Genomic DNA, 20,601 nt, shown 5'->3' on the forward strand with positions numbered 1-20,601 from the left:
ATTGTTTATTCTCCATGTGATGTAGGAATTTTTCTTTCTTATTTTATCGTTGATTTCCAATTTCATTCCATTATGATTGGATAAAATGCCTGGTAGTATCTGTACTCCTTTATATTTGCTAAGAGTTGCTCTATGGCATAATATATGGTCTATTTTTGAGAAGGATCCATGTGCTGCTGAGAAAAAAGTATATCCACTTGATGTTGGTTGATATATTCTATATATGTCAATTAAGCCTAAGTTATTAATTGTGTTATTGAGTTCTATAGTTTCTTTATTCAACTTTTGTTTGGAAGATCTGTCAAGTGGTGAGAGAGGTGTGTTAAAATCACCCATGGTCATTGTGTTGTGGTCTATTTGTGTCTTGAACTTGAGAAGAATTTGTTTGATGAACATAGCTGCACGATTGTTTGGGGATATATATATATATATATATATATATATATATATATATATATATATATATATTAATGATTGTTTTGTCTTGTTGCTGAATGGTTCCCTTTAGCAGTATGTAGTGTTCTTCTTTATACCTTTTGATTAACTTTGGCTTTAAGTCTATTTTATTTGATATGAGTATGGACACCCCTGCTTGCTTCCGAGGTTCATGTGAGTGGTATGATTTTTCTCAACCTTTCACCTTCAGTCTATGTATGTCTTTTCTTATCAGATATGTCTCCTGTAGGCAGATTATTGTTGGATCTTTTTTTAAAATCCAGTCTGCTGGCCTATGTCTTTTGATTGGTGAGTTTAAGTTTTTAACATTTAGGGTTACTATTGAGATGTGGTTTGTACTTCCAGCCATGTTTGTTTATTTTTGTTATTTAACTCGATTTGTTTTTCCTCTTTGATTAGTTTTTCCTTTACTGTACTACCTCCCACTGTTGATTTTCATTGTTATTTTTTAATTTCCTCTTCATGTAATGTTTTGCCAGTGATGCTTTGAAGCACCAGTTTTCCAGCTGCAAATTCTTTAATTTTTGTTTATCGTGGAAGGTTTTTATTTCATCTTCAAACCTGAAGCTTAATTTTTCTGGATACAAGATTTTTGGTTGGAACCCATTATCTTTCAGTGTTTGAAGTACAGTGTTCCAGGATCTTCCAGCTTTCAGAGTCTGTGTTGAAAAATCCACAATTAACCTAATTGGTTTACCCCTAAATGTAATCTGCTTCCTTTCTTGTGGCTTTAAAAATTCTCTCCTTGTTCTGTATGTTGGGCATTTTCATTATAATGTGTCTTGGTGTGGGACTCTTGTGATTTTATACATTTGGTGTCCTGTTGGTTTCTAGGATTTGGATTTCTGTTTCATTCTTCATGTCTGGAAAATTTTTCTAAAATTATTTCATTGAAGAGGTTGCTCATTACTTTGGTTTGGACCTCTATACCTTCCTCTATCCCAATAACTCTTAAATTTGGTCTCTTTATGTCATCCCATATTTCCTGGATTTTCTGCCCGTTGTTTCTTATAAGCCTTTCTGAGCTTTCTACAATGTTTTTGAGATGATATACTTTGTCTTTGTTGTCTGATGCTCTGACTTCTAAGTGTTCCACTCTGCTGGTGATATTCTCATTTGAGTTTTTAATTTGGTTTATTATTTTGTTAATTTCCAGAATTTCTGGTGTTTTTTTTTTTTTTTTATAACCTGTATCTCCCTGTAGAGTTGATCTTTTGCTTCGTGGATTTGTTTATGTAATTTATTGTCAAAGTGATCTTTCACTGTCTGCATTTGCTGTCTAAAGTCCTCCTTAAGACTCTAGATCATCTGAACCATGTATATCTTGAAATCTTTATCTGACGTTTTTTCTGCTGTAGCTATTATCTCCTCTATTTTTGAGTTGTCCTGCATTGTTTATGGCCCTTTCTTTCCTTTTTTTTTTCATGTTGCTTACGTTTCTTTCCAGCTCTGTGTGACTGTTGCATTATTATTTTTCTCCTATAAATTTGTATTGCTCTTGAATAATTTTGAGATCTCTTCTTTTTGATGGGAGACAATGTCTAGAGATTTTGGATTCAATTATAGTTTACAATATATTCATTAGCTTCATCAATGGCATACAGATTCTGGTGGCGTATAGAGAACTGAGGGTTGGTTGTAGGACTTTACCTTTAGGGGGAAAGGTGTGAAGGTATGGGGGTTAATATATCTTAGCTATTTTGGAGGAGAACTCTAATGAAGGGGCTTATTAATAGGAGAATAGACAGGAGGTATTTTAGAGTAGCTAAGTACATGGGAGGACAATAAGAAGCATAAAAATAATCACCTATTTGCATTTAGTAATTTACACGTAGTAGAAATAGTAACACTTGGGAGATTGGGAGAGGAAGAGAAGGAGTAAGAAAAGTAAAAAGAAAGGAAGAAGAAAAAAGAAGGGAGAAGAGACAGAGAAAAAAGAAAGAATAAAGAAAGGAAAAGAGAGTAGAGAAAGATAAAAATAAAAAATAAAAATGCACTCTTAGAATTCTATTTTCTTCTCTTTCATTAGGTGGTGTTGTGCATTCCAGGTTGAGTCACTGCCCTCTGGGTGGGGGAAGCAATCCATGTGAGGCAGCTTTCCCTCCTCTGCCATGTGCCTCTTCAATCCCGGACTCTTTGGGTTGCTCTTGGTCTCTATCTCCCTCACTTCTCCTGCCCACCAGGCCCCAAATACTGGGACTCTTCTCCATAGCCCTGGGTTCACTCTGGGCTTGTGGCGCCCTGGCCACCCCGCACTCCTGATCAACTGAGTGCTACCTCTGTGTTGGGAAGTCACCAGTTCTTCACAGCTGAGGAGAGGGGGGGTTGGAAACCGGCAACCTATTCTGTCTTATTCCCTCTGATAGCCACACCCACAGACAGCCAGCAAGAAAGATTTCGGGTTATCTTAAAGGATTTGTGAGCCTGAGTCTCTATGCTGCCAGAACTCCGCAGAGCTCACCTCCACCCGTCTGTGGCCAGTTCCCGGGCTGCTCTGCTGCTGGCCGGCTTCTCCACACGGAGCGACTTTGGTTTTCTCATGTTTTGGGCTTCCCTTGTAACAAACCACTGTTTAAAATACTGTCACCAACTCCATGAAGCTTAAATTCATGAATGGGGGCTCCTATGCTGAAATGCGTCTGACCACTCACACAAAGTCAGGCCAGTAACAAGTTCTCCTCTACTCTGCCATCTTCAGATTCTTAAATTGTGTGTGAAATGGCAAACTTCTGTCTTAGCTAAATTAAATGGTACCCATGTCCTTATTGAGTCAAGCACTATAACCTTCTGATAGTACCATCTTGGAAATATGTTACTGTTGGGTTATTTTATTGTGAGATTCTCATCATTATTCAAATAACCAATCCCATGGAAGATGTCTGTGGCACCACACTGACTTATGAAATGCTTTTAAAGTGTTTTAGGTACATATAAATACATTTCAGGTCACACATGAGAGAAAAGGAATCTGACAATGTAAAAAGTAGGTCTCTGGGAATAAATAAAAAAGAAATTATTTTTGGTACCAGGTATTGAACCTGGGGGTGCTTAACTATTGAGTCATATCCCCAGCTCAAATTTAAATACTTTATTTAGACACGAGGTCTCACAAAGTTTTTGAGGCTGGCTTTGAAATCACAATCCTCCTGCCACAGTCTCCAGAGCCACTTGGATTACAGGTATGTACCACCAAATCCAGTTTGGTGGTGAAGATTTTTGTTACTTCAGGTGTGCTGCCTGAATTGTCAGTATACTGTAACCTGGGGGCTCATCAAAGATGCTGTCTCAGGTCCAATCCTCAGGCCTACTGAATCAAGATCAGCTTTTTTTCTTGATACCCTGATGTGCACATTAAACTCCAAAGAATGCTGGTGTAGAAAGTGAGTTCTAGAAATAGACTAGTTCAATTTCAAACTCAATTATTTTCTTTACTAACTATGTGGCACTGGGCAGGAAATTAAACCTCTCAGTGCTTGTTTTAACATCTGTTAAATGATAATAATAATAGTTATAGGACATATGGAGGTTTTGTGAATCAAGTAAGTAAATGCCCTAAGGGGGTCAGTATGTTGCCACCTGGTAAGCATTCAGTGAATGCTGCTTTTGTTTTTATGCAGAGGAGTTTAACCACTGAGCCATATCCCCAGCTTTTTTTATATACTATATTTAGATACAAGGTCTCACCAAGTTGCTGAGGTTGTCTTTGAATTAATGATCCTCCTGCCTCAGCCTCCCAAGCTTCTCTAATACTCTGACAAGTTACGAGTCATGTTCAAGCACTGCATTTTTACATTAACATTAATATGTTATACTTTCTAATCTGTATATTAAATATTTATTTAATTTTTCTTCATATATGTCTTTTTAAAAAAAAATTAAACTAGCTGAGGACCATGGTATGTGTCTGTAATCCCAGCTACTGAAGAGACTGAGGTGGGAGAGTCACAAGTTTGAGGTTAGCCTGGACAACAGAGTGAGAACTTATATCAGAACAAAATATAAAATAAAAATTAAAAAATGTCACTAATATTTCATTAGGCTTCTCCAAAACTGCATTAATTTATATGGGCTATGAAGCACTTTTTTAAAAACTTGTAAAAAATATATATATACATAGAGGCCAGGCATAGTGGCATATGCCTGTAATCCCAGCAGCTTGCAAGGCTGAGGCATGAGGATTGTGAATTCAAAGCCAACCTCAGAAAGTTAGTGAGATCCTAAGAAACTTAGTGGGACTCTATCTCAAAGTAAAATATAAAAAATAAGGGAGCTGGGAGCTGGGTGCAGTGGCACAAGTCTATAATTCCAGTGGCTGAGAGGCTGTGACAGGAGGATCTAAAGTTCAGAGCCAGCCTCAAAAATGCAGTGAGGTGCTAAGCAACTCACTGAGACCCTGTCTTTAAATAAAATACAGTAAAATACAGCCTTAAATAAGGCTGGGGACATGGCTGAGTATTTGAGTGCCCTTGAGTTCAATCCCTGGTAACTAATTAACTAACTAAAATAAGGGCTGGTGATGTTGCTCAGTGGTTAAGTACCCCTGGGTTCATTCTGGCACACACACACAAAAAAACCCAACAACAACAAAACCATGCAAACACACTCACACACACACACACACACACACACGACATACTAGAAGGACATACACAAAAATAATAGTGTTTGCAGGTAAATGAGAGACTTCTGTCTTGCTTAGAATGTTTAAAATTTTTCTATATGACTTTTAATTTTAAATGAATAAATATAAATTATGTAAAAACTTTGTTAGGATTTATATTTATTATTATATCATTTATGTTTCTTTATTAATATTTATATTAGAATTTTTATTTATTTACATTTATATTAGAATTTATATTTATATTAAGTACTCAATGTACAACTTTACTCTCTACATGAATTATGACTTTAAAAATCATTATAAGACCAAATAAATCCTGAAAGATAAATTTTTATTATTCCTTTGACTTCCAACCATTATTCAGATTATATATGTTATGTAATATATAATGTATATAATTTATATGCACATAAATTATATAATTTGAAGTAAAATTTTGATAATATATTTTCACATAATCTCAAGTAAATGGCTATTGTTCAAAAACTGGGGTAAATATTAAAATTTCCTACATTTTGTTTAAAAATTACCATATGAATATGACTTATTAGATTATTGAAAATCTGCTGGGTAAAGTGGCACACACCTGCAATACCATCACTCAGGAGACTGAGGCAAAAGATCACAAGTTCAAAGCCAGCTTCAGCAACTAAGCCAGACTTTAAGTAAATTATCAAGAGAAAAAAAAATGTCTGGTAATATTTTGTAGTTCACTGACATCTGTTCACATAGAACTGACCTTTTGAAGTCTCATGTTAAAAGAATCATACTGTGAAAGCCTTGTTGCTAAAGTAGTGTCTAAAATGTCTGCCATGGCCTATGCAGAATTTTCTTTTGAGAAAACCACAGCTACTTGTTTTCACTGGCCTCATTCAAATAAATGTATTATTGCACAACAATATAAATGCCACACTGAGGTTAAAATGTGTGAAATGACTTCTTCTTGTATTTCATGGTGAGGGCAAAAAATATTTTTTTTCAGGAATTTAAAAACCTGAGACCAGTGGGGTTTAGACATTTCCAGGAAAAAAAATCATATCTTTTCTATGTGACCAATATGGAGTCTATACAACTGAATGCCTCTCATATTATTTCTACAACTGAAAATTTCCAAATATTCTTTAAGTTTAACCAACATTACACTTTTCTGAAAATTCTTTTAGATGAATTTATATAAGGGAGAAACCAAAATAAGATTGACCTAAATTCTAGTTCTGTATTTAAAAAAAAATCAGGGTGGTGGTGGTGTTTACTGGGGATTGAACCAAGGGGCACTTAACCATTTAGCCTCATCTCCAGGCCTTTTTATTTTTTATTTTATGGTGGTGTTGCTAAGTTTCCTAGGGCCTGGCTAAGTTGCTGAGGCTGTCCTTGAACTTGTGATCCTCCTACTCCACCTCCCAAATTGATGGATTACAGGCATGTGACAACACATCCAGCATTACTTTTTAGAAAATAAATACATCGATTGATTAAGAGATTCCTGTTCTAATTAGCAAAGAATATTAAGAATGATTTATTTATGTCTATGCAAACAATATTTACCTTAAATTATATCTCATTAAATAATCTGTCTCTTCTCATGCTCTTCTTCCCTACTCTGTTTTGAGTCACCCCCCTTATATCAAAAAAGACATTCAGCATTTGTTTTTTAGGGATTGGCTAGTTTCACTTAGCATAATCTGCTGTAATGCCATCCATTTCCCTGCAAATTCCATGATTTTGTCATTTTTTAGTGCTGAGTAATATTCCATTGTGTATAAATGCCACATTTTTAAAAAATCCATTTATCTATTGAAGGGCATCTGGGTTGGTTCCACAGTCTAGGTATTGTGAATTGTGCTGCTATGAATATTGATGTAGCTGTGTCCCTGTAATATGCTCTTTTTAGGTCTTTTGGGTATATTCCAAGAAGGGGAATAGCTGGGTCAAATGGTGGTTCCATTCCCAGCTTTCCAAGGAATCTCCATACTGCTTGCCAAATTGGCTGCACCAATTTGCAGTCCCACCAGCAATGTACAGCATGAGAAGAAGAATACCACTAAACAGGGATGAGAGGTGGGAGGGACTGGGAGGGAAAAGGGGAACTGCATGGAAGATGGAAGGAGACCCTCATTGTTATACAAAGTTACATATAATATGGTGTGAGGGGGAAGGAAAAAAAAGAGAGAGAAATGTGTCACAGTAGATTGAGCAGAGAGAGAGGTGATGGGAGGGGAGGGGAGGGGAGGGAGGGAAGGCAGCAGAATACAACAGAAACTAGTATGGCTGTATGTATAAACATGGCTGTATAACCAATGTTTTCCTGCAATCTGTACATGTGGAAAAATAAGAATTCATACCCCATTTGAATCAAATATATGATATATGTCAAGACCATTGTATTTCCTTGAGCAACTAATAAAAAAAAGAAAAAAAAAAGAATCTGTTTTTTATTCTATTGAATAAGGGAGGAAAAAGAGAAAAGAATTTCAATGCTTCTTGGGATTTTCAGGGAGTGGACCTAATCTCATATTTATGTCCACAGGATGAAAGCAAGAAATTTATAAATTTGTCTCACAAATCTCTTTAAAGGCTCTGGGAAATGGAGTTGAGGGGGTATGCAGGAAGGGGGATATGGTTATCACAGAAGAAAAACCAGAATCAAAGATATAACAGATAATATATTTTTTAATTTTTTAGTTAAATATCACAATAGAATGTACTTTGCCCTATTGTAGGTACATGAGTGTAACTTCCCATTCTTGTGGTTGTACATGATGTGGAGTTATGCTGGTCCTGTATTCATATATGAACATAGGAAATTTATGTCCCATTCATTCCATGATCTTTCCCATTCCAATATCCCCTTTGGTTCCTCCACTGTGCCCTATCCAATCCCTTGGACCTCCAACCCCTTCCCCCTCCCCTGAATTTTAAATTCTAGTTCTTAAGCAGAAGAATTCAGAAAAGCAAATTCTTGTATTTAACTATACAACAGAATGCTATTTAGCACATTTGGATTCCTTAGATGCAGACCTGTCTATGGGGATTCCTGAACACAAGATTTATTGAGAGAATCCTCTCATAAGAGAAACAGAAAAGTGAGGGAGGAGGGGAAGACTGTTGGGAAAAGTATAAACAGCAGCCATACCCCAGAGAAAAAAAAACCCCAACACGGCGCCTAAGCACCTCTTCTTCCTACCTTCTTCTTTTCTGCAGTGGCAGGAAAAGTTCCAGCCCGTGTGAACTCTCCCGCCGGCGCCAATTTCAAATCTCGCTGGCGGGGAACCTTAGCCCCAATGAGAACTAATTCCTGGGCTCCAGAGCTGATATCTGAAAGAACTTGCCAATAAACGGGTTGCCTGCCATTTATCTAAGCCCTACCATCTCCCCCTTAGTTCTATATAAGCACACAGCTTTTTGCAATAAAATTGGAATTCTCCCGGCGAAGTGTCTTTGCGTGGGGAATTCTTTCAAAGACAAGATAAAAGATCAGCTGAAATGTGGCCTCCAAGTCATATCTTTAATTGATCTCACTGGGGACAGAGGATCACAGAGTGCAGCACAGCAAGTTTTCTACCTGGAAGCAAGGTGGCTGAGCTAGTACTCATCTAGGTGTGCAAGTACTAGGGCCTCAATCCCTCATTAGAGGGATAACCTATTACATGTGTCAGGTAAGGTGGTACATGTTAGCCCAGGCCATCCCTCAGAGGAGTCTGCAGCTGGGATCAGTTTGTAATCAAGTCCTCCAGAATCCCCAAAGCAACAGATGCAGTGATTTAGAGATGGGGTATGTGTAGGTCTCTAAACAGCACCCCTTCAAGCATGTAAAATACCTCCTCCTATGATTGCCGTATAGGCAGTGATTGCTGGGACTAATCTCACATTAAATCCAAGCAGGGGGACTAAGTGTTTTTTATTGTCCCATTTTTTTCTTTGCAGAAACTCATCATAGACATAAAAAGCAAATTATTATTATCATTCTTATTTTGGGGGTACCAGGGATTGAACCAAGGGGTGCAACTGAGCAACATTCCCAGCCCTTTTTATGTTTTGAGACAGGTTCTCACTATATTGCTCAGGGCCTTGGCAAGTTGCTGAAGCTGGCTTTGAACTCCTGATCCTCCTGCCTCAGCCTCAAAAGTCCCTGGGATTACAGGCATGTTCCACCACACCCAGCAAAAACACACTAATTTTTAAGTGTGCATATTTATGTCTAATACTAGGCATAATTTTCTGACAGCACAAAATGTCTATTTTCTGCATACCACAAAAATTCTTTATAAAAATTTTCTGTATAATTTTAAAGCTCTAAAAATCTGAATGAGCTGGGTACGGTGGCTCATGCCTGTAATCCAGAGCTCAGGGGCTGAGACAGGAGGATTGTGAATTTAAAGGCAGACTGAGTCACTTTGTCAAGTCTCTAAGCAACTCAGTGAAATCCTGTCTCCAATTAAAATATAAAATGGGCTGGGGGTGTGGTTCAGGGGTTAGCACCCCTGGTTTTAATTCCTGGTAACAACAACAAAAACTATATGAGCCACTTGCCAGTTTTATAAATAATTTTCTTAAAGGCTTGGGAGCTAGCTCTGCAGCACAACCACTGGGGAGGATGGTGTCCTAACTGATCAATCCCATGGGGAGTGGGCTCCTGCCTCCAAGCTCTGCCTCCTTACTCATGACAAATAGAACAATTTTATTTTTCCTTTGGATAAATGAGATACTGCTGGTTATCAATGATGGGTTCTGCTTTCTCAAATGAAGTTTAAATGTTAGAGAAGCAGCCAACACAAGCATAGAAATCAAGTTTTATTTAAAAAATAGTAACACAGACTTCTCCCTGGAGAGAGAAAAGGCTATAGCTGGTGTTCTAGTATCCCCAGAAGTGGAAGTGTTCTGCCACTTTTATACATTTTAGGTTTTCTTGCCCTCTTCCCTCCTTAACTTTATCCTTCCTTTCCCCATCCTGTATATGTAATTAGGTCAAGGAGATTCTGGTGGGATGGCCAAAAGATGAGAAGCAGATGGGTAGGAAAGAAGAAGCAGCCCAGGAGACATTAATTAACAACTTTTACAACTCCCCATGGGAAGGAACAATTCATGGGACAGGTTAGCTTGGCAACATGTTGGAGAGGAGCAAGTTATCTTGAAAAGGGTGGAGAAAGGGCTCTGGAGGCACTAACATTTCTATCTCCCAGTGGTAGTCTCCAACTTTCCAGACAAACCAACCTCAATTTTTGCAATCTGAGAATGGAACCCAGTGCTTCACATGTGCTGGGCATGCTCTCTACTACTGAGCCACAACCCCAGCCCCAAAGATATTTTGGATTCAAGAAAACTAAAGAATGTGCAACTCATTGTGCCTTATTCCTTTGTCTCTCAGCAACTGACATCTCTCACTTTCAGTGAAGGGTATTGAGGAGTTTCTCTCACATAAATATAATGTTATCCTCAGAATTGACATGTTTAGACTTGATTGGGGTCTCCTATTTGGGAATTGTCAGGGACTAGAAGGAAATTCTCCTTCAAAGATTAGCCTGACAGCCCCCTGGGAGACATCCTGCCTGGGAGGCATCCTGCAGCTACCTATCTCCCTGAGACATCCTGCGGTTATTTCACCTTGTGCAGACATCCAGCAACTGCCGATAAGAGAGCTTCCCCATCCCCAGCATATAAATACCCGTGTGTGAACAACAAAAGTTTGCAGCTTGATCAGAACTCTTGTCTTGCTGTCATCCTTCTGTGTCTCTTGTCCCTTCATTCCTCCCCATCTAGGTTCGCTGCCCACGTTGATGTGTCCTGCCGGATGGGACATTTGGCGCCCAGTGTGGGGCTCGAGCCTTTGACTGAGAAGGAACGCCGTCCTCCGGGAAGACTTGGCCAAGCGGGAGCGCGAGATCGCCTCGGCAGACACGACCGAGAGACAGATCCAGGAGGAGAGTGAGGACGACGCAAGGTGAGTGACCCACCATGGGACAAGCAGTTTCGTCACATGAGTTGTTTTTGTCAGGCCTCAAGGAGGCCCTCAAGATACAGGGGGCGCGTGTTAAGAAAAAGGACTTAGATTATTCTTTTCATACATAGGAGAATTGTGTCCGTGGTTTCCCCTTGAAGGGACCATTGATGGTAAAAGATGGCTTAGAGTAGGAGACTGATTAATATGAAGATTATTATTATTATTATTATTAAGATTATTATGAATGTTTTGGCCCAGAAAAGGTGCCTGTTCCCACCTTTTCTTACTGGAACCTAATTAATTCAGAAAAAAAAAAGAAAAAAAAATATATATATATATAAAAAGAGAGATTTTTTTGGCCTTTATGTTCTAGAAGTTTGTGCTAGGAGAGTGAGAAAAAGATAGAGAAAATGTGATGTTTACCTGGAGAGAAATAAGTTTCAATTTTCTACTGTTTTTGTCAATACTCAGAAAGTATGTACGGACCTTTTTACTACATGATTGTCCTATGAATCAGAATGGCTGTAACTCAGCCGCTGGGGACAAGAGACTTTAGCCGCTGCTGCTCGCTATGGGGTCCTAGCCCCTGCGGCCAGCAATGCTTTTAATCCTTGAATTACTTGACCTAAATGCCAAACACAGACTAACTTAAGATCTGATGGTAATGCTAGCATTTGCTGCTAAAAAACCTTTGGAGCACCCACGTGCCACAGAAAAAAATGCAGGATGTACACGAGCTGCAACCACAGGTCGCAGAGACAGAACAAGCTGCTACTGCAGTAAGATCTTGGCCAGGCGGGAGAAAATGCAGACAAAATCAATCAAAATGCAATTGGCTAGGAAAACTTTTGCCCCGAAAATGGGCAGCGGACTCCATGTTGTTTGCATCACCATGGTAACCATGGGGTGCCTGGCCAGAAGAGCGGGCTTCCTGGTCCCACCTCCCACACTTTCGCGGGCTTCCGATTGGTTCTTCCACAGTCACTCAGACGGGACTTCTAGTCCCGCCTTCCAGCCACTAACCTGTACTACTGTGTTTCAGATTTCTACCTGAGCTGTTCAGAGCCTGTATTTTTAAGAATGCCTACCTGTAAATGCTAACGAAAGATATCTTTTTCAGACAAAATTTAATTCCACAGCTTTCTATGTTGCAGCCCTAAATTTAAGTTAGTTCTGAGTTAAATAACCTGACTTTTCTCTATAGTTGTGTTACTAAATAATGTTCTATTGAAGAGAGATATCAAACATGCTTCTTTATATTTTACTTTTAATTTTGGAGGTTATGAGGATGCATTTGCTCTCCACAGGAACAAAGCCGGCAATGTTCCTGTGATGACCAAAAAATCCTTATTCTCATTCCTAACTATAAAAAATAAATATGTATACTCAACAAGGATTTTATTTCAGTTACATCAAGTGACGTCACATAGAAGAGTGCACTCCTAGTTAAAAATAAATTAAAATGGATCCAAATATTTTAAGACCACGTGGTTACATAAAATTAATACAATTATAAGTTATGTTCTTATTCTTAATATATATATTTTTAAGATATTTAGATAACCTATATTTGTTAATCTATAAAATAATTAGCACATGCCTAATTGATTAGTTAATATATATTTGCCTAATTGTTTTTCTTCAACAGAAAACCCATTATTTATGTTTTGTATTTACATTTATCAGATACTCTGCCTTTTCAGTTACAGATATTTGAGATAAATGTGTTTACTATAAATTTGCTTTTAAGTGAAAATACAATCTTCAAGTTACTGTTCAAACTCATAAGATGATAATTATAATTATGTCTACAAAATATCTAAGGATTTTAACTATATTTTCATTGATATTTGTTATCAAAGTACAATAATTTGTTTATAGATTCTAAGGTTTTCAGAAATTGTTCCAAGTATAACAAAAAAAAAAATTTCTAAAAGAAAAGGATGCTTCAACAAAGAAAAAGCACACCTGGATCCTAAAAAGAAAGAAATCATCTTTGGGTAAAACAAGGTCTTTATATTCATATTTCAATGATAAAATTATTTTCCTAAGTAAAAAAGATTTTTATATTGCTATCTAAACAGATGATGTAAAAAGTTAGAAAGATTAAAAAAGAGATTTATATATACTAAACTGACTATAATTAATTTAAGGGTATTTCAGGCTATTTTTCCTAGTTTAACTATACTAATGTGAGCTAAGATTTTGTCCATATTTTGACATGATAAGCACCTATTAAAATGTAAGTTTATTTCTTTAAAGAAAGATCCTTATTGCCTAATAATTCTTACTGTTTAAGACAAAGATTAGTTTTGGTAAATAAATTCACATTGTTGATTAAACATTTAAGTATATTGAACTACTAACTTAAATCCGATTTTAACAATTGTCCTTAGAGACTACAATCAATTGATTCTAAGACACTGAGATACTAATTTTTACATATTTTGTTTGTTAGATAATCATAAAATTAAAAAAAAAAACAACATTTTATTAAGACTAAGGTTCTCCAAATTAAAGTTATATTAATTTTAAACAATAAAGGTTACAAACTTAAAAAAATTCATTGATATTATATAAGTTCTCTGACTAGATCTATTGTCCATAAAAAATACAGTAAGATTTATATACTGCTCCCTACACAGGAAATAACCTTAATCATATTTTTTAAAGGCAACCTATTTAAAGGATAATATTCTAAAATATAGATTTTGGGATCGCCTTAACCATGCATTATTTGCCCTTAATTTTCTTACCCTAGACAGTGAAGGCCATTCAGCCGCAGACAGACACTGGCATCCCTCGTCCAATTCTGTTCGCCCACCTGTAATGTGGCGCGATCCCCTTACAAATAAATGGAAAGGCCCAGATCCTGTCCTCATCTGGGGACGAGGCTCAGCTTGTGTTTTGGACCAAGAGCAAGCAGCCCCAAGATGGTTACCAGAATGCCTGGTTAAACAGGTTAATGACTTACCTCAACCCAGGGATGGAGGCCCTCCCCCTGAGGACAAATTTTCCTCTTTTGCAGATGCAGCCAACAATCTGTGTGAGGATCCTGCTTAAGGCACTTCTGCTGAACATGTTTGTATACGGAGGCTTTGACCCTCCACCTTCCAACACCAGGGAGTACCTTTTTGCCCCCCCCCTGCGAATGCAGGGGAGGATCTTGGACTCAGGCTCCCACTAGTTGGACCCAGATTGCTGACTGCGTGACTAAGGTGGCTTACCTCCATGCCGAGGTTGAGTTCATCAGCCTAAATGGGTATGTGTTAACAAGCCAAAGATTATTCCCCCCAGTACAAGTAAAGCTCTCCAAAATTGTTCTGCAACTTGTACGCATACCCAGGCTATGCATGTCTCTTGTTATGCGTCAGCCTCAATTTGTGTTAACAAGCAGGGAGAACAATTTTTTGAAGCCACCCTAACTAAAACTCATGCAGCAGAGGGGACCACTATTCACTATACTCCCGTTCTCTTTGACCGGGGAGGAGAAGGCATATACACCAAGTTACAGTCAGCTGGATGCCAAGGCACTGTTGGTAAACCCTCCTGCTGGCCCATTAAGGCCCCTACAGGGGTCTCTGATGGTGGAGGACCCACTGATGCTGTCAAGCATCTTCAGATAATCAAACTTTTGAAACCCCAAATCCCTGAGCTCACGTATCATCCCTTAATGCTGCCTAAATCCCAGCTCCCAGATTTAGATACCAATACATTAGATATTTTGGAAACTACCTTCTCTTTGCTTAATAATTCCAACCCCACCCTTGCTGGTGATTGCTGGCTCTGCATGACAACAGGGGCAATCATGCCTATGGCAGTTCCTATTAATTCTATCATAGACAGTGATAATACATGCCAACCTGGATTTCCTTTTAAAGTACAGCCTATAGGCACTTTTACATCATGTCTTTTAGGCACGATGCAGAATAATACCTATGATATTGATGTTGGAGTTACTTCCTTTGGAAATTGCTCAACAGTAAAAAATTATCCCTCACCCACCGCATCTCTTTGTCCCCCCAATGGCACAGTTTTTATGTGTGGAGGAAACTCAGCCTTCCCCAGGCTTCCAGCGAATTGGACCGGTGGCTGTGTTCTTGCCTTATTACTCCCTGATATAACTATTGTCCCAGGAGATGAACCTCTACGCATTCCTAGCCTAGACACCTTAGTCAAAAGACACAGGCGGGCAATACAGGCCTTACCACTCCTTGCCAGCCTTGGAATAACAGCTGCTGTGGGCACAGGTACAGCTGGCTTAGGCACAGCTATACACTCTTACCGTTGCCTATCTCAACAACTTATAGATGATGTACAAACTCTATCAGGAACTATTAAAGATTTACAGGACCAAATAGACTCCCTGGCAGAAGTGGTCCTTCAAAACAGACGAGGCTTAGATTTGCTGACAGCTAACCAGGGAGGTATTTGCTTGGCCTTAGGGGAAAGATGCTGCTTTTATGCCAATAAATCAGGCATAGTATGCACTAAAATTAAGCAGCTTCAAGAAGATCTAGAAAAGAGAAGAAGGAAACTATTTGAAAATCCCCTCTGGACTGGGCTTAATGGATTTTTACCTTACCTTCTTCCCTTATTAGGCCCTTTGTTGGGTTTACTTTTAATGGTGTCCATAGGACCCTGCATTATAAACAGGCTGGTACAATTTATTAAAGAACAGACTAATATTTTGGCCTCTAAGCCCATACAGGTCCACTATCATCTTCTGGAGATGGAAGACCGCGCTGCCAACATTTAAAAGGATGTTCTACCCTTCTCACAGGCTTATTTCTTAAGTTTACATCCCCACAGATCTCTCTTTCTTATATAAAAGTATAAGTAACAGCTCTGACCAACCATCTTCTGCCCTTGCCATAAGGGTTCGCTCCTCCATGGGCCCCTCTGCTTGGGGGAGGACGCACCCATGGAGTGAGGACGTTAGGCCATAATAACGGAGGGTGCAGGAAGGACTGCAGGAGGATGGATCCATGGATCCCAAAACCCAAGACCTCTGAGTGACACGCTCTGGTGCATGGCGGTTGGCATGCTCCCCCCTCAAAGCCGTCTCCTCCAAAAACATGCCAAGGCCACCACAAAATCTCCTAGTGAAGACGCTCGCTCAGATCAGGAGATATTCTAAGGCCTCCTAGAGGAACAGAGCCTCTATCACCCCCTAAAAACATGGCCAATAAGGTATGGTCAAATATTTTATATAAGAAAGGGGGAAGATGTCAGGGACTAGAAGGAAATTCTCCTTCAAAGATTAGCCTGACAGCCCCCTGGGAGACATCCTGCCTGGGAGGCATCCTGCAGCTACCTATCTCCCTGAGACATCCTGCGGCCACCTATCTTCCTGAAACCTATCTTCCTGAGACATCCTGCGGTTATCTCACCTTGTGCAGACATCCAGCAACTGCCGATAAGAGAGCTTCCCCATCCCCAGCATATATATACCCCTGTGTGAACAACAAAAGTTTGCAGCTTGATCAGAACTCTTGTCTTGCTGTCATCCTTCTGTGTCTCTTGTCCCTTCATTCCTCCCCATCTAGGTTCGCTGCCCACGTTGATGTGTCCTGCCGGACGGGACAGGGAATGAACACACAGTGGCCATTATCATAGTGAAAGGGGAGCAGCAGATGTGAGCATGCATGTCAGGTGGCACAGTAACAGCAGAGGAGTGTATTTGAAGAAGTTGAGTGAGTTTTGAGGGGAGGAAACTTTAGAGAGTAACACCTGAATCCAGGTAAAAACACCAAAGACTCAGGAGAGCACAAATGATCTGTAGCTGAGGACAAGCTGAGCTTCAGCTGTAAATGGGATGAGTCTTCATAGAGGGAAATACTTTTAAAAAAACTATAAAAGAGTTTTTCAAGACATTTGCCAATTTCACTGGCCCTTGAGTGAGAAGGACACTTTAGGTTTCTTTAACCACATCAGAAAAACAATGAAATACATAAATCTGCCACCACATTCTGGGACTTGTGTGCAGAATCTCCAAGCTTCTGTTTTTCCAAACATGGACAAGAACACCTCAGGTGGCCAGAGAGTGCTAGAAGAACTGAGGGATTTGATCTGAATCACCTCAGAATATCAAGATGCAGGCTGGAAGTGTTCCCATCCTTGACTCTGGGAAGATAATACCAACTACTCTTCCACCAGCCTATGACTGGGCATTTATTTCTGCAGAGGGTCCCCAGGTTTTATTACTGAAATCTTGGTTCTAATCCACGATGTCAACTTAATGATGAGAACACAGGTTTTGAGAATAAGGGAAAAAAATGTTTATTGCTTTGCTAGCAAAAGAAAAATGCAGGGGACTGTTGTCTAAAAACTGTGATTCTGCCCCTCAAGGAGAACAGGTTTTTTTGAAGAAGTGATCCATTTCAGGTATTCCCCATGGGGGATTGTGGTTTACTTTGGGAATTCAAAAAATTTGTGATTCAATTTTGGAGATAACTGTTCTTTTGGAGCCAGCCCTGTAGGCTGAACTACTTGGTTCCTGTGATGGGTGTGTGCTCAAACATAGATAACTGGGCCTAAAATGGGTAAAACAATGTAATCCTGTTCCCTGCCCCCAGGTTAGGGGGAGGAGGAGGAGGAGAAGGAGGAGGAGGAGAATGAGGAAGAGGAGGAGGAGGAGGAGGGGGAGAAAAACATGTTCACTTTAAAATAATCAATAGTGCAGCAAGGGCTCTATTTAAAAGGTAAAGTGGAAAATTGTTACAATATATTATACCCCTCTCTATCAGGTTACCTTGAGGCTAGACACCTCACAAAAGCACAGGCCTCTGAGTTTCTGCCTTAATGACTCCATAATATTCAATGTCCAATGCTGGAGAATTATAGTATGCAGTATAAGATTCATAGTATAGGCAAATAGAATGTTTCCTTTCTTTCTTTTTTTTGAAATCATCCAGAATCTGATTAACCTTAGCATAAAAAAGATATTCAAAATTATTTTCTTATTTGTATCATCCTATAGATGATATAAAATTATATATATTCATAATTCCTTCATTTTAGATGTGAAAATTGAGTTTGAGAAACCCACACAATTCTTGAGTGCTACAGCCATTACACAGGTGACTGTCAAATGAAGAAAACATCACAGAAATCTCAGGCCTTGTCTTCAATGCCAATTCAATAGGGAGAACAGGGTTTTGAGAAAAAGGAAAAATAACTTATTGCTTTGCTAGCAAAAGGAAACACAGGTGATTCTTATCCCAGAGGCTGTGATTCTACCCATCAGGGAAAACAGAGGGCTTTTAAAGAGACTATTCAAAGTCTCCCTTCCATGTGTGTCCTGAGAGAGTGTCCTCAGTATGCCCTCAATGTGTGTTAAAATTCACTTGAATTTGAAAACTCCTTTTTATGGAGGGCAGATAACTCAAAGTAATCCTGTTCTCTGCCGCAGGTTGTGGAGGGGGAGAAGGGAAAGAGGAAAAGAATAAAAAAGGACCCTTTTAAAATTTGCAGCAGAGGCTATATTCAAAAGGTGAAGTGGAATAGAATGTATAAAATGCAGGCCCATGAGTCCCTTAGCAGATAGTGGACCAGTGAACCCTATAAACACAAGGAGCCAAAGAGTGGTTTAAGCAGAAGAGTAATATGATCAGATTTGTGCTTTTAAAACATTACTCTGGTGATGATAGGAGCCAACTCAATCTTATTTAGGAAGTGAGGCTAGCTTCAAAACTGCTCACGGGAGAGAGCTGAGGCAGTGTTCTACAAACAGAAAGTAACAGATTCCAAAATACAAGCATTTACAAAATAAGAAGAGAAAAATATTTTTTTTTAATTTGTAGTAAAAATAATAGTTTGATTTGGAGTTGGGAGCATTTATTCCACAAAAATACTTTATGATATATGGTACTCTGAGATATACAATTCCATCCTGGCCCTTAGGGATCTTTCTCAGATTCTTTGTGTGTTCTATTAATTCATTGCAACAACAAATATTTATAATTCCAGGTATTTTTGTAGGTGCTTTGTATCAGGTTGGTGGCAGTGACTTAGAACAAAGCAGCCCAGGCAGGAAAGAAACATCAATCAGGCACCCACAGAAATGCCTATCAATCAGTGGGATCTCCTGACTATTGCCTGTCAATCAGCAAGACCCCCCTGGCCAATCCTGGAGTTCAGCAAACTGGGACAAGGGACTCTAAAACACCTTTTCCTGTCCCAACCCTTCCCTTCCTGCCGTGAGCCCCATAAAAATCCATTTTGGTCAAACTTCCATGTGGTTTCTCCTCAGACCCTTCTCCTGTCCACTCTGTCGGTCTGATCGAGTTCCATCCAGGAGTGATGTCTCAAATAAAGCCTCGTTCAGTGGCCTTGTTAAATCTGTCTCCTTTGGTTGCTGCCCATCTTGACTGATCTTACACTTTGGATTCAACAGAGAACAAAAATTGACAACAAGTTTCTGCCCTCTGGAAGCTTACATTTGTCTGAGATACAGAAAATAAACAACAATGTAATAAATTACGTGAAATATTTGAAGATACATGTTATTAAAATAAAAGAAGTAAGAGAAATCTGGATGTCCCATCATGCTAGGAATTCAATGAAGCTCATAAGTCACAAAGGATGATTTCAGTAACAATGAAAGCAACTGCAAGGTGCTCTGCAGTACAAAATTCATGATAAGATATGTGGTGAGTACAAAGTGCTGTTGCCTCACAGTGGTATCAGCTGCCAAAAGAGTCACCCTGAAAAACTGTGTTTAAAGTTGGGCATGATGGAACACACCTGTAATCCCAGCAGCTCCAGAGGCTGCAACCTGATGGTCATGTGTTCAAGGCCAGCATCAGCAACTCAGTGAGGCCCTTGAAGCAACTCATCAAGATTCTTCCTGTAAACAAAATATTAAAAAGGCTGAAAATGTGGCTTAGTGGTAAAGTGTCCCTGGGTTCAATCCCTGCTACAAAAAATTAAAAACAATAAATAAGAAAAAACTGTTACAGTTATATATGCTTTATAACTTATCATGTGGGAGGGTGTGTTTATATGTGGGGGGATAAAGGCTAGTTTTAGAAATGTAAGCCTATTTTTAGAAATGTGATGTTAAGGGGCTGAGGTTATGGCTCAGCGGTAGAGTGCTTGCCTCGTAAGGATGAGGCAATGGGTTTGACACTCAGCACCACATAAATATAAAATAAAAATATTGTGTCCACCTAAAACTAAAAAATAAATATTTAAAAAATGTTATGTTAAAAAATAAATCTTGGGTCTGCCTGCCACCTGGAAAGTGAAGCAGCAGACAACAGTGACCTACCATGCAGTAGGAGCAGAACAATCCTCAAATCCATACTGCTAGAGAGAAAGATGTACGGAAAATATAAAAAACAGGGAAGAAAATGCCTGAAACAAACCAAGTTAATACAATAATAGATTTCACTGACAGCATAGTAGATAAAATTTCAGAGAAGGAGTTCAGAATGTACATAATTAAAATGATCTATGAAGCAAAGAATAAATTAAAAGAGCAAATACAGGCAACAATTGAGCACTCCAACAAAGAGATGAGAGGAAATACAGGTACCAAAAGATTACTTCAAGAAACAGATAAAGACTCTGAAAAAAT

The sequence above is a fragment of the Marmota monax genome, unplaced genomic scaffold, assembly GCF_021218885.2.
Source record: "Marmota monax isolate L192 unplaced genomic scaffold, Marmota_monax_Labrador192_F-V1.1 WCK01_AAM20220418_F8-fsc00005, whole genome shotgun sequence".
NCBI classification, from domain to species: Eukaryota; Metazoa; Chordata; class Mammalia; order Rodentia; family Sciuridae; genus Marmota; species Marmota monax.